Here is a 15838-nt window from a genome sequence, read left to right on the forward strand (position 1 = left end):
GTAGGTATAATAGGAGGAGATGTGCACTGTGCCCCTAGATGTCATGATGATGCATGCACTGATTACTGAATGATCAATACTGATATGCAGACAGCAATGGATCTAATATTGGTGATTAATGACAACACTTTTGGGCCCTCATCATGAGCTTGGCGGGTGGCAGAGGCCGCCTGCCAAATTCAAACCTCAGAGAGCCCGCCTGTGTGGCCCAAATACCACCACCCCAATTTGGAGTTCACTGCAGGGCCGGCGGGTGGAACGGGGCCTTGACACTGCAGCCAGCTCGTAATCGAGCCGGCGGCGATGTGGTGGTGCGTCGGGTACAGCAGCACCCATCACGCATTCTACTGTCGGTAGTGCGGGCAGTGGAATGTGCAACGGGCTGTGCATGGGGGCCCCTGCACTGCCCATGCCAATTGCATGGAAAGTGAAGGAGGACCCAGGGGGCCCCCAACACTCCCATTCCGCCAGCCTTTCCATGGCAGTGGAACCACCATGAAAAGGCTGGCAGTATGGAGACTTTTAATCTGGAGGACAACGCTGCTTGCAGCGCTACCCTGGTCAATCACAACCGCCGGGACCACCAGGCTGGCATCAACCTGGAGGTGTCTGCGGTCCGACCTCGACCATGAGTCTGGCAGTCTCAAGACTCGCAAAAACGGATGTGTAACAGTGCCAATGACACTGTCTGCGATTTGCAATGGGGTCACAAATGACCTACCTCATGAATATTCATGAAGTAGGTCGCAATTTGCGACCCCATTGAGAATGGCGGCACTCACAAGGATGGCGGCCTGCTGGTGTCAGCAGACCACCATGTCTGTGACTGCTTTTAAATAAAGCAGTATTTTTTTTTTTAATGCAGCCCGTTTTCCTTAAAGGAAAACGAAATGCATTTCGAAAACAAAAATGAAAAGAAATGTTTTTGCATGCATTCACAAAGAGGAAGGGGTCCCATGGGGACTCCATCCCTTGTGCGAATGGGTTAGCACCAATTTGAAACTGGTGTTAACTGTGATTGTTTTGCAACCACATTCACGTCCACAAAACAATCATACATACCATGTAGATTCGGTATTAGGAAGGAACGCCCTGGACACGCCCCTTCCTAATATCAAATCACAATACCAAAACTGCTATTCGGTAAAAAGTTACCGAATCGTAGTTTGGGCTTTGTACATCCCAAAAAGCATTTTTCTAGTCGCAAACGGGCTGATTCTGTAGTTCTTCTGGCCCTATGTTTTTTCCAAAATAAGCAAATGTAGGGCCCCTGAAGAGATCAAGAAAGGCACTGCCTTAAATTGCCTTATTATATCACAACTAGTGTGCACCACTCAAACCCTGAAAGCATGATAAAAGACACTACTTCTCCCTCTGCCACAGAGAAACTGAGGCTTGAGAGGGGACGGGGAAGATGTGGGCAAGCAAAGCTGAAATCAAGACAACATAGAAGACTGTTAAGGAAGCATCATAGGAGAACAAACCTTGGCAGCTCCAAACCTATCATTGTCACACACTGAAGCCCACAGATTCAGCACAGACCGACTAAAAGCAGGTGAGAGGCCTTAGGAGGGGATCACCAACACAAGCAGAGGATTCTCACCACAGGTCTGCAAGTGTCACCCCCTTGATGGGTAGAAGAGAGTGCAATAGTACACACCTCGGTGCAAAACAATTTTGAAATGAAGGAGGTTGGGAGGGACCAGATCAGACAAGAAGCTACAAAGGAAAACAAGACAACAAGGGGTGTGTGACATTCATGTAATTTGTTTTTGTGTAAGTACACAAACTTTCAAGAAATTTATGTGGAATTACACGTAATTATGTGACATAGTAATCAGAATTTCATGCTGTATTTTAGAACAAAATGTGCCCTCTCATCTATTTTGGTTGGATGGTGCATTTTGCAGCTAGGAATGCTGCTAAAACACGTGATGTTAAAAGCAGTCTTGCACTCCCACACTATGATTTTGCCATGAATGTGACATAATGATGTAATTTCAGGAATTTCACATAATAAAAGAAATGCATAATTCCCCAAATTATGCAAATTACATTGTCATAGTTGAAATTTCACCCGGTACCCAAACACAACAGAATTTATGATGAGCAAAAGCAAAGCCTGCGACCCAAATTAGAAGCCTGGTACAGCCAGGAGGGCCCCCTGCACAACAGTTGCCAAATCCAACTCACACCACTAAAGAGAGTCAGCAGAGATCCACAGCCATTCTACTTAAGAACCTGCCTGAAGAAAAGCCCTCCATTCTCATAATGAGCATCTGGGGTATAGCAACTAGAGTGGAACAGTCACATCACCAGGTCTAGAACACAATACGTGTAAAACGTATGTACCCAAAAAAGAGAGTTAGTGAAAAAAAAGGTAAAGGGAATAATTGACAGCTCAAAGGGGATCAAACATCCCCTCCAACCTTGCTTCAGGGCCATACCCAGGTTAATAAACACCTATCCAGAGGATCAAAGATCCACCCCCTTTGAGAAACAATCATTGTGAGTGAATTGAGTGCCTAAAGTAACCCAAGTTCACACATGAATGAAGAATGCAGCCAGGTCCATAAGAAAGGGAAGGCAAGTCTGTTGATTATCTGCTGGCAGTTTGGAGTTAGGCAGAGGGTCAGCAAAATGGATTCCCTCGGGATGTAGTGGCAGCATAACAATTTGCAGTTTTACTCTGAAACTGTGGATTTTTCTGTCATTGATGAACGCATCTCGATGCAGGCCTAATCTCAGACTTTGTATTGCTTGATTTATCTACATCCTTTGACACAGTAGATCATAAAATCTTACTTTAACGTGTCCTGGCTGAGGGTATCTCTGATACAGTACACAAATTATTTGAATCATTTCTGGAGAATAGATCGCACGCAGTGCACTTCCCATTTCGGATTCCAATTAGAGTAGAATATGCAGTACCACAGTGTTCGTCATTATCACCACACCTAATTAACATTTATTTTCAAACTTTAATAAAAGAGCCAGTAAATCTGTGATGTCAATTCTATACCTACGTGGACAACTCCAAGACCCTACTTTGCCAACAGCAAAAATTTCAAGCGGTAATACATTTCATTGGTTATTGGATCAGGAACAATCATGTGAAACTAAATGCTGAAAAGTAGAAGGCATAGTGATGAATACAAATCTAACTCTTTGGTCTAACTGGTATTGGGCTGTGGAAATAGGATTGCTTCATGAACCTAAGATGGTGGCAAAAATCCTGGGAGTTTTAGTTTACTACAAGCTCTCTCTGAGACCATACATCACAGATGTGGTTTTGAAGTGCATTTTTGTCATAAGGACTATCAAGAAGCTGCTCCCATACTACATTCAGAGGCTTTGAAGATCTTTATGTTTGGAGTTACTGGACTAAATTTAGATTATGCTAAAACAATCTATCTTGGCCTACCTAAATGAGATGGAGACAGACTGCAGATGGTTCAGAATCTGGCAGCTCTGATGGTTTTTATAACCCTACAAAGAATGCATACTACAAATCTCCTGACACAGCTCCATTGGCTACCCATCAAACAGTTCATTCAATTTAAAACCTGCAATTTGGTCTTCAAAGGCCTACATAGCCTGGCTCCTCAATTTGTAGCCAAACAAGTGTTTAGATACTTTCCTTCAAGGGCACTGTTATCATCTCAAGCAATTTTACTAGTAGTTGTGGGAATTTGCAAAGCCAAACTTGGGGGCTGAATGTTCCCTGGGTTGGCACCTACCAACTGAAATTCCCTTCCTTCTGAAATGTATACTCAGTCCAACTAAGAGACTGATTTACAGTTTGACCGATGGGGTTCCTCCCTCACAAACATGGGGGATATCCTGTCTCCTGTATTATGATTGCTTTATATCCTATGGGAATCGTAATATGGCGAATGGGATATCCATCGCGTTTGTGACGGAGTGACTCCATCCGCCGAACTCTAAATCAGGCCCTAAGTTACTTTTAGGACAACTCTAAAGACCTGACTATTTTACAAAGCTTTTTCCCAGTATACTCAGTATATTAGCCTCTCACACATTGTATCATTCACAGATCACTTTATCGCCGAGAATCCCCTCAGGTTTGATTCAATCTGCACTTTTGTAGTAACCTACACTTTTGAGTAAGTTTACAACTTTTCGGTATCATTATTTACAAACTGCTCTTTTGTAGTAACATACTTTTGTAATGAGCCCCTTCCTTTACTATTTTCTGTGAGGGTGTGTTGCAGTACCATTGTCTAGCCATGTGTAGTACAGAACTTAGGACAAAAGTGTAAAGATACTACAAAATTGAGGTTTGTAAATATAAAAAAATAGTAAACTTTCTAAAAAAGTGTAAATGTACTAAAAAATTTAACCTGTGCGAATTAGGCACTCATGAGCATGTACTCTTTAAGTACATTCAACTTTAACTTTAACAATGTGTGCAAAGATATTTCATTTCTAAAAATGACTGTAAAAATCAATCCACAGATTGTAATGAGCTGATATTTGCAGGGGATTTCAGTTGTTTAGTTCAGCCTATCATGATTTCACTTAATTTTAAAATGGTTTATAGAAGATGGGACAGCAAAATTGTTATAAGAAGTACTTTCATAGAGACATTTGTCATACAGTGTCAACTTGGCAATGCTCATTACATTTCATTACAAAAAACACTTCTAACCGTAGCACATTTTTTCCACAACAGATGTTGACAAAAAGGTTAACAACTGGACTGTTTTTAGGTCTCGGCTACAAGCAGCTTTACCTATCTCTTGGCAAGTGTTATTGTTTCTGATAGATTCACATACTGATAGAGTGGACTTTAGGTAGCCCTCTGCGCACAATTGGATGTTTTTTGTGGTACATTAAAATGGCCTGCTCTCTTCCTTTGATGGTTATCCTCCCTATTGTGTTTGGTCCACCCAGGAGCATTCCAGTCTCACAATAATCTGACAAGATGAATAAGTACATAAGATGCGGAGAGAGCACAGCAATCTGCAATTCACCTCTCAGAAATGTTTGCAAGTATATTTTAGTCATAAAAGATACTGAAAACAATGATATTCAATCAATCAACTATTTATTTAGGTTTTGAAACTCAACCGAGATCCACATAACATCCCTCCATATAACATCTATATAACAACTATACAAATTGAATATATATATACCACCAACAACAAACATACTCTGAACCCTATTGAAAAGTCCAGGGGACTTATCATGGCTTCCCTGAGGAGTGTATTGTGATTACTCTTACAAGTGACTGACTTCGTTAACCCATCACAGAGGTACATGTTGCTCGACCAGCAGTTTAAACCAGGGGTCGTCCCCCTGTTCACTCTCGTCTGTAAATACTCTATGCAATTCCAATGTCAACTCATTGTTCCTGGTGGTTAGACTTGACCGGATACAGCCTTGACAAAGTCATCATAGACAAAACACGTGTTGGTTGCTGTTTGTGGAATAAATACTTGTTGCTTCCATTACTGAACTCTTCGTTTCCATTTACAAATGGTATTACGTGTGAAGACTTATTGATAATGGACTGTACAGTGATCCAGGTGAGTTGTGTATTTCTTGGTTGTGTGAGAATCTCTCTCACATATTGTTGACACTATTGTAGTACCATAGTGTCCCACCTGTTGAGCAAACCACATGTAGTTCTTCTCTTAATTAACCTGTATATCATTTTTTGTTTTTCTGGGGAAAACGTGGCAATCTTGATACCACTGCTACCACACTCTTGCTTTTGGAACTTGAATATATACACAAAATTAGTTTAAAAAAAAATAAAAGCATACAGAATTTTTTGAGACAACATAAAGTGCTCAATATGAAATTTTACCAATGTGCAATTATTAAGCATAGTACCCCATTAGAAAGTACAAAAGGCTTAGAAGTACAAACATGCAATAACAATTAATTAAGACAACTCACAAATTAAAGTACAGAAGTAATACCAGGTCATTATTCTCAATTTTTACGTAAGGGGAACAAAAGTGTGAAAGTGCAAGAAAAAATACTGTAAAAACAATTTAACCGAAATAATACACAGATCACAAAATGCAATTCTCCACCAATTCAATCGGGTACAGAATGTAATTGCATAATACCTAAAAAGGAAAAGCAATCAACATACATTTAGGAATTTAAAAATGTGCTTGCAAGCCGTTTCTGAGAGAGATGCAAACAAGCAAAGTATAGCTTCAGCAACCAATGTTAAGTTGTATTTCTAGAAAATTGGTCTCAGAAAGTAGTGACATACAGAGTGCAAATATGTTTCAATTCAAGTTTTGGACATGAGTGAAACAGAGCTCGGAATTCCTCTCATCCTTTGGCATACCTTCCCAGACACACGTAATAGCAAGCAATGTTAATAGATTTACCCTAATTAACAATATGATTCTACGGACACCATGCAGAATGTAAATAACAGATAGGATTGTTGCTTTTTATGCACACTACTTACAATTATGACTTCAGTCCTCACATACTGTCTACAAAGTGAGAAGTTCCTATTCCTACTCACTGTATACAGTGAGGTTTTTAATTAAACTTTTTAACAAAGATTTTGGGTAAGGGAGATCCCCAGTCTGCATAATTTCAAACATATCAAAAGCTTTAGAATAAGTAGAATTAAAAGCACTTCTTTTTTCAAACTTTGAAAAATTTCAATTCTCAATGCAGATTGTATAGAGTCCAAATCACCACCCAGAATACTGTTCCCCCATCCTCAAGGCCACAGATAATGTGATTACAAATGTGGAAGATACTCCGAATTCCAAATGAAGAGCAGGAAGAGACGCCATTAAATATGGAATACAGATCTGTCACCATATGCACCCCTCTGTTTTTCTTTAAAAAAGCCCAGCTCTGAACATCTATCACTTCCCTAGCACAATTTAAAGTAGGGGGTATTTTAATCTTATAAACAGATAAGACATGAGCAAAGTGCCTCTGGCCATAAATTTTATATAATTTACCAATATCAGATGCCTGATAAAGTGCCTTACTTCTACAATGATTTATGTGATCAACATTTAAGCAATTACTGGAAAAAATCTGCCAAGCTAAGGGTAAGCCTGTATTATTTCCATTTTCAGAATTCCCCAAAGCCCAATTAAACATTTTCCTCAATCTAGCCCTCTTTCTGAAAATCATAACTTTGCACAATATTTATCTTTACAAAGTGTTCCTCCTCATATTTTGTGTAAAGGCCTATTGGAGTTAGGTCCATCAGAATGACTCCATTCATGTAAAGAAGGCAACCGACGGACATAGGACCAGGTTTAGGAGGATCACCCTTTACTGAGCCAACTCTGCTAGGCAGATCATGAGTGTAAAGAGTTAAAAGGAGAGATGGAAGCAAGCTCCCTTGCTTAATCCATTTTGCACCCTCACTCTTCTTGGCAGTCCTTGGTTCCTCTCAGTCAAAACCTCAGTGCAAGTGGAAGAACGCAAGGCAATAAAACCCTCAATATATGAGCAGAAATCCCTAACTAAAATAGTTTTCTCCACAGTGTTGATCGATCGATCGTCCCTTTCGAACGCTGTGGAAAAATCAATACAAATGGAGTGAAAAGGCATACTCCTAATTTAAGGGTACTTTTCTGAGAGCGGTTGGAGGGCAGTGATGTTATCGAGGGTACCACAATTCATGCGGAATCTAGAGTAAGATTATTACCAAATGCCCAATCTTGAAGATGAATGAGTAACCTTTTGGCAAAAAAATTGCCTTTCGCATCAAGAAGGGCAACTTGTTGATAGCTGACAGAGAGAGCCTTGTGACCATTTTATTTTAAAAATAAAGGTACTATAATGCTCCCCTTCCAAGAGGAAGGAATATCATCGGACAAATGAAAAATGCTGGAATAAGGCACATAAAAAAGAGACCCATTAAGACACTTCGGGGGTGATTCTAAGTCCGGCGGGCGGCGGAGGCCGCCCGCCAGACTTCCCCCACCAAAATACCGCTCCGCGGTCGAAAGACCGCTGAGGGTATTTTGGGATTTGCCCTGGGCTGGCGGGCGACCACCAAAAGGCCGCCCGCCAGCCCAGGGCAAATCAACCTTACCACGAGGACGCCGGCTCAGAATTGAGCCGGCGTAGTGGGAAGGTGCGACGGGTGCAGTGGCACCCGTCGCGTATTTCAGTGTCTGCAAAGCAGACACTGAAATACAAAGTGGGGCCCTCTTACGGGGGCCCCTGCAGTGCCCATGCCAGGGGCCCCGCGGCACCCCCTACCGCCATCCTGTTCCTGGCGGGAGACCCGCCAGGAACAGGATGGCGGTAGGGGGTGTCAGAATCCCCATGGCGGTGGATAGGGCAGCGGAAAACCGGCGGGAGACCGCCGGTTTTCCTAGTCTGACCGCGCCCGAACCGCCGCGGTCAGAATGCCCTGCGGGGCACCGCCGGTCTGTCGGCGGTGCTCCCGCCGACCCTGGCCCCGGCGGTCTGAGACCGCCGGGGTCAGAATGACCCCCTTCATGTTTTATGAGAGCAATCGGAAGTTCATCTGGTGCCATAGCCCCAGATGATAGCGTCTTTAATAAAACCCTCAATCTCTTTACAAGAAGGTGGACCAAATAATCTCATGTCATCTGCTTTGACACTCCGAGCATACTGGACACAATTGCTAGAATTGCAGGCTTATAAATGTACTGTGTGCAGGCATCATCCGAGATTGGAATTGAATGGGCTACAACTCTTGAATCACAGTACTTAGCTATTAGAGCAGGAGTGGCTCCTCCACAATGGAGCCCAATATTTCAGAGCATTAGAGGATATAGCCTCTTCCCTCAAATGAATCAATTTCTTATCATCCTCCTTCCTGCACTCCACTACCTTCAGTCTCTTTCGCTTAAGGTTGTTAATTTCTCACTGTCATAGGGGTAAAAAGAGGTTAAACTGTTACCCTGAAAGGGAATTTGTTTCTAAATATGCCCTTTTCACAACCCAAGAAACCTGATTGGCAGATCTAAATTGAATTTAACTTTCTCTGCTTCCCAAGGTTCGAAAGAGAGCCAAATGCTTATCAAACCATGAAATTGGATCATCAGAAGATTAATCAAAATGACCTAGACTTGCAGTTTTCAATTTTTGACCCAAACTTTCCCAAAACTAAAAAGTATGCCCATTGCTCCTGTTAAAATCAATGGTCTCCTTCCTAGAGTTCCAATCCTTGAGGGCCCCAAGTTCTAAATCAACCAACACAGAAAGAATACAGTGGTCACTTAGGTCAGTTTGCGATATCTTGAACTGAGTACAGGCGTTAAACATTTTATAGGACGCTACCATAATAATCAATTAAAGTCTGCCCACGGGGTGAATAAAACGTGTACGAAGCAGGGGAACCTTCAGAACGTCTGCCATTCAAAAACCAAAGTTAATTCAATTCTAGGCTTTCCAAGAGGCTAATTCCCCTTCGTCAGCTCTATTTTGTTCTCGAAGGACCACATCACAATTACGCCAGTCCTTATCTAGCTCAGAATTACAAAAGGTCATCAGAGCTGAGTTAGGTACTTTGGTGTTGAAGTCCCCAACCATAATTATTAAGGGACAATCGTCCAGCACACTGATATAACAAAAGAAAGCATGGAATATTGACTAAGGAATTCTTTGCTTTACTAGGAGGGATATAATTACTTAATAACAGGAATGATGACAACCCTCCATACTCAATAGCTCTGGAAAGTTGTAGACAAAGACAAAGGTTAGAGAGTTGTACAAATATCTTTGGATTCCGACTGATAATTTTTTTTCAGTGTAAATTTGAATCCCTCAACTGGTGTGACCTTTTCTTGAGGGCTCTGCCCCACAAGAATAAATAAAATAATAAACAGTGGCAAATTCAGAACAAACCTATGTTTCCTGCAAACATATAATTAATGAGTTAGCCAGTTTCACTTTAGATTAGATTGAACCAAAATAGCTATATTCCAGGAAACTAATTTACCCCATGAGTTACCTGGGGAACACCAGGACCTTTGCCTTAATTCTCATCCCATTCAGGACTATGGATACTGAATGCCAATTAGATGAGTCATCAGTCCTCTCTAGAGCCCAACCTCTTGAAGACTCCATTTCTACAGTGGTTATAATCTCATATCATATATTTCCCTACAGAAATGGTGATATCCTTCCAAGTACTCTACCCCCTCAAATGCGGATCCAATACTTCACCCTGTGAACTCAACATAAAGCTCTCACAATTTGACTCTTTAAAAGGATCTAAACAGAACAGTGATTCCTCCTTTCCTGGATTAATCAGCATTCTCTAAAATCAATGTCACTGCAATCTTAGAACAGAATGTTACCCTTGAACTCAGGAACCTAGCAGATGAATGTATATAAATGGTATCAAGGTCTTTACTTGTAACAGATCTCAGTGCCTCTATTTCTCATAGCAAATGCAAAATAAATTGCCTATTTAAGAAATCAAATGTCCATTCCAACAAAGATACAGAACCAAGTATATTGGAAATTGGGCCATCTCCATTCATACCTACTATTGGGTTACTAGGTGTTATCACTGAACCAAGTATGGGTTCTGATAATAAGGGTAAAATAGAATGTGCCTCCCCATTAGGGGGGTCTAAAGGCCGTTGTGGGTATCTCCCCTCAAAGGGGAAGCTAGAGAGTGACGTACTATCCTGTCTCCCCTCATTTGACCCTAACTCCTCTGGGCCACTAGATGGAACAGAAGCGGTAGAAGTTTCTGAACCACCAGGAACAGAACCTGAATTACGAGGAGCACCATCCAGCTTTACCGCATTTTTGGGGAAACCAGAGGCTTCCTCTGGAACAGACTCAGTGGAAATACTTTGAAACTTTAATGTTCCCGGTTTACGTTTCATGATGCACTCTTTCTTTTTTCACTTCGTCTTTGGGAATTTTACTCTAGGGCCCCCTGAGTTCAGCAGTTACTCACCGAGAGTAGCAGCTACACCAGAACAAGCCAAAGGGGAAAGGGCACCACCAGTAGAAGGATCTCTTAGTTGAGCCTCCTGCTCAGGCCCCTGAAATATGTATGTTTGTGAGTATACATTGTCCTTCTCCAATTTAATACATGGATCTATATTAGTTGATATAGAACAGACAACCCGTCACAGTTTGTCTGTCTGAATGCCAATTTCTTTAAGCACCTCACTAGACATATTACTAAATTGGGTGGCCTGAGATTTGGACTTAATTACATTTTTGCCCTGCAAGAGACCCAAGCCCGAAATGGTGAGTTGTTGTACCCCCGAAAAGGATAGAAGACAGCACATCTAACACATGACCAGAATTAGAAGCACATCATTCCAGCAAAAATAAAATGGAGGATAGCACTTTCTCAGTGCTGAACATTATTTCCAAAGGAACCTTCTCCCCTTCATGCCCTTCCATATTTGCCAATTTCCTGTAAACCTGGTGACATTACAGAATCAGGATCATAATTTATTACATTCATTAAGTTTGATAAATTCACTGAGCCCAGCAAAGCTGAAGAATGCCTTAATGAGGGTGTACGACAATACAATGCAGGCAGGGAAGGGCAATTGGGCGAGCGCTGGGGAACTTGGCCCAACTCGCATCCTCAAAGCAACAAACAATTTTAAATATGACTCTCTCAGGAAAATCTTATCTTTAATAGCCACATTGTCAGGTAAACTGTAATCCTCTTGCGTGCTAGGCTCCTCACCAAGTTCCTCACCACCTTGACCAGAGGGATTTTGCTGGCCGGACAGAATGTATAACTTCAAGTCATGGGGGCTTTTCATAAGACCACCTTGGGTCAACATTAAGTCCAGCGCCTGGGATTTAAGCAAGACATTTACAGGAACAAGAGCAGAACAATTATTCAAAAGAGAATCAGAGATTACACCTCCCAGATACACAGGGCTTGACTCTTGAGCAAGACTTAAATTGGGTGCCTGTGGTCCAGGTCCTCCTTCTACTTTGCCCAAAAGACCACACTGAGCAACACAGTTAAATCCAGAGAGAGGGATTGGATCAGACTGAGCCCCCACACTCATAAGGGTACTTGAGAAGGAGGTGGGTCAAAAGAAGAACCAGCAGCTTGGACGGTAACTGTGGCCATCACCTTTCTTTCTTCCCAACTGTCTTTGTCGGTCATTGATAGAAAGCTCGATATGGAGGGACAAGACTTCAAATAAGACAACTGAGGTTTCCTTTGATGTATGGGTTTTTTCAAGCGAATAACTGAATTAGGTAAAATGGTAGCATCAGTGGTGCCATTCAAACAACAAGAACAAAGCTTTGTCAATGTCATTTTGTGTCCAGATGCATAAAACTGGAAATATTCCACAATTCCAGAGCTTCTACTGGCTAACAGTGCCCTATTTAGCGTAATAAATGATAAAACTAACTAACTGTGCAGAGGAGTAATCTAAAGTGCTTAGTGCTGCGCAATACAACACTAGTTCAGCCCAGCCACATATAGGGGGTTATTACAACTTTGGAGGAGGTGTTAATCCGTCCCAAAAGTGACGGTAACGTGACGGATATGCTACCAGCCGTATTACGAGTCCATTATATCCTGTGGAACTCGTAATACTGCTGGTGGTATATCCGTCACATTTGGGACGGATTAACACCTCCTCCAAAATTGTAATAACCCCCATAATCTGCTAATTCAGGGCTATTTTTTGATTAATCAGACCAAACTAATAATTTTAGACCACGCCATTACCCAGGACAGCAAGCTTTCAACAAATTCCAACAGATTTTTGTACAAGGCTTTGCAGAGTCCAACGTGATACAGAGTGATTCAGCATAATTTAGTGAATCAGGCCACAAACTCTCTAACTATGAACAACAGGCCTCAGGTATCATGAATTGTTGTGGAGAGAGATGAAAAAGGCACCATCAGCAGCAAAAGCCTCCCCACCCTCAAGCCGCACCTGGGCCACCAGACGACCCTCCTGACTCCCATTGCTAGACCCCCTCAATGCAGACTAAAAAAAAACAAGCGACCAATGGATTAGTTGCAACTGTGCCGACACTATGCCAACCCAGCCCCACCAAAACGCACCCAACTTAACCCCACTCACCTCACATCGGAGATGTGAGGGGGGGATACTGAGGCAGGGAAAAAGATCTTAAGGGTAAAAGGCAAGCTCCGCACAGCAGAGGGCAGCACATAGAGGTCAAAGAGGGGGACGGGGGATAATGAAGAGAGAAAGTGCAGTTGGGCAGAATGGGCCACAGCACATGCACCCAGGCTGCTTCTGCGGGCTGCCTCAACGGCATCACCAACACCGCCACTGCCAATACTGAAAATGCTTAAAATGCTGGAGTTGAATTAAATTAGATCAATTAAATTTACTGATCTTTTGCTCTCTCCTGCAGCATCAAAAAAACGTTCTTGCTGTGGCCTCCCGAAATAAGAGGCCATAATCTGTAGACCAGGTCACAGAAGCTGTGCACAGGCCACCAGGGACCACTCGTGGCACGTTTTCTCCACGCTGCTGAATTGCTTGCTTCTTCCTCCTCAAATTAGGGGGCCTATAATCTACAGTCCATAGTCCGTGCAGGGAGCTGCTTGGGGGCCACACCGTCTCGCTTCCTCTTTGCCACTCCACACCAGTCGCTAAATCCTCACAGAATACGGAAGCGGAAGTAAAGCAGTGCAGCACGAAGCAGAACAACCTCAAACGTCTGCCTCATGGGGGGGTTGGGTGACTTGCTAACAGGAGCCCTCTATCTCATCTCACGACTTCAGTACAGAACCTTTGTATTTATCTTGACTTTAGCCATTCTTACCCAGACTGTGACTACTATTCTTCCTTATATCAGAAGGATACTAAAACAGTAATGATAACAGAAGAAATTGCTTTAAAAAGTGTTCAAGAGCTACCTTAATTATCCATGACTGTTAACAGAAGTAAACAAAGATAGAAGGCCATGTTAAAAATGATAACTGGCAATTTGTTTGAAGTTCTATTTAAGTATCATGTTCAGGCCTTTAGAGAAACTTAAAACATGAATAGATTTGTGGTATTACTCTCCAGGAAAGGTTGCAATCCTACCTAGAGATTGCTTTTAGCTTGCCAAAATAACTATTGTGGACCATAGCAAATTTTTGAATGGACTTTGTGCAAGGGTCATTGCTTACACTTGTTTTGCTTCTTGTTACTGTAATTTGCTTGCTTCCATTTCAGTGGCTTTCTTTCCTCTCATAGGAGCTTTACTATTTTTTGATTGGTTGACTTGAATTCTTTAGCTGCTTACATTCAGGGAATACTCTTTTCTTTTTCTTTCAGCACTTCATGAGCTCATGTGTTTTCTTGCTCTCTCCCTCAAGGGTTACTTCTGCCTCTCAAATATCCACCCTGTGCAATCTATGTTGATCCCACAAGTTATTTATTGCACTCCTGGTTTGCTTTAAAGGAGTGGGCATGTATGTGAGTGTAAGTGTACAATATGGAGGAATTGAAAACATTTGGCTCCCCAGATGAGGAATTCACTAACCTCATAGGTCACACATATAATATAGAGAAGAGAGTAGTAGTGACTAAAGTCAATAACAGGCTAATGGACTGAACTAGTCAATTTACAGAAAAAGGCAAAAAGAACCGAACCACATGAACAATCCATTCTATGCTAGAGTACCATAGAGCTGGAGTGATTTCTCCAGGCCTGAGAGCAAGGAATGTACCATAATTATTTGGAGAGATATGTAAATTCCTAGAAAAATGGTCTCAGGTCGCAAATAGATGTGCAAGAGACTGGGTGATTCTTATACAGGAGATTTTTTAGTTGGAAGAGCAATTGTGTAGTAAAGGTGCATTGGAAGAGGCGAAAATATATTGCAGGAGATTAATGAGGAATTATAAGATTTGAAGAGTATTTGATTTAAAAACGACAGATAAACTGATAAAGGATATAAGTTGGTGCACAAGACAAGATCTATCCCTATTTTTCACCTAATTATTATTAAGAATGGAACCAAGATGCAGGACATTGAGGACTGCCAGCAAGGAATAAGAGGACTATGGTCACTTTTTCAGATACATATTCAACTCATTCGGAAGAAGACAGTTCAGGAACATCAAATGTGTCAGGACCTCATCAAACACCAACAAGAGATATGCAAATGGAGAAATGCTGTTCCCCTTCCCCATCTCCTTTTTTAGCTCGAGGTTGGGGCAGAGGACGCAATAATTTCCAAGGACAGGACAGAGTGAGGTTTTACCATAAGAACTCTCAACTTCCTTATCTGAAAACAAGGAACTAACAATACTGGAGAGCATAAAAGCATACAAGGAGGGGAATGATGAGACCATCCAGATCTTTAATATGTCAATGGATGTGATCGCAAAGAAGAATGTGCATTACTATCTAGAGGACTTTACTTCGACACAAGTATTAGAAGTAAGTACAGCAAGGTAAGGCTAAAAAAATATTTTTCCTCATGTTAGTAGCGTAATGCATGAGACATTTAGGCATATAAGTAACGCGGTAGTGGCATAGGCATGCATACACCTGGGGTGAAGCCAAATAGCAATACAGCCTGCGATAGTTATTTTCCTTAAGAGTATTCAACCTAGATTACAAGATATACTTGCTATAGGCAGTTCTTGAACTGATCGATACTGCAAGCCTTTGTCTAGGGACCATGCTTGGTGGCGCCTGCAATAAGATCAGAGAACACACACTGTTTTACTTTTCTTTGCCCTACATATGTAGCAGCATTTCAAATCCCTCACAAATAACAAGAATAAGAGTGTTTCTTTAACATAAGTGAGGACAGAAGAGTAGTATAGAGGTAATGTACGCCCAAGCCACATAGTTAAATGGGTATTCAAATAAGTGGGATGATTTTAAGTCAGTTCTCAAA

The sequence above is a fragment of the Pleurodeles waltl genome, chromosome 8 (genome assembly GCF_031143425.1).
Source record: "Pleurodeles waltl isolate 20211129_DDA chromosome 8, aPleWal1.hap1.20221129, whole genome shotgun sequence".
Taxonomy (NCBI): Eukaryota; Metazoa; Chordata; class Amphibia; order Caudata; family Salamandridae; genus Pleurodeles; species Pleurodeles waltl.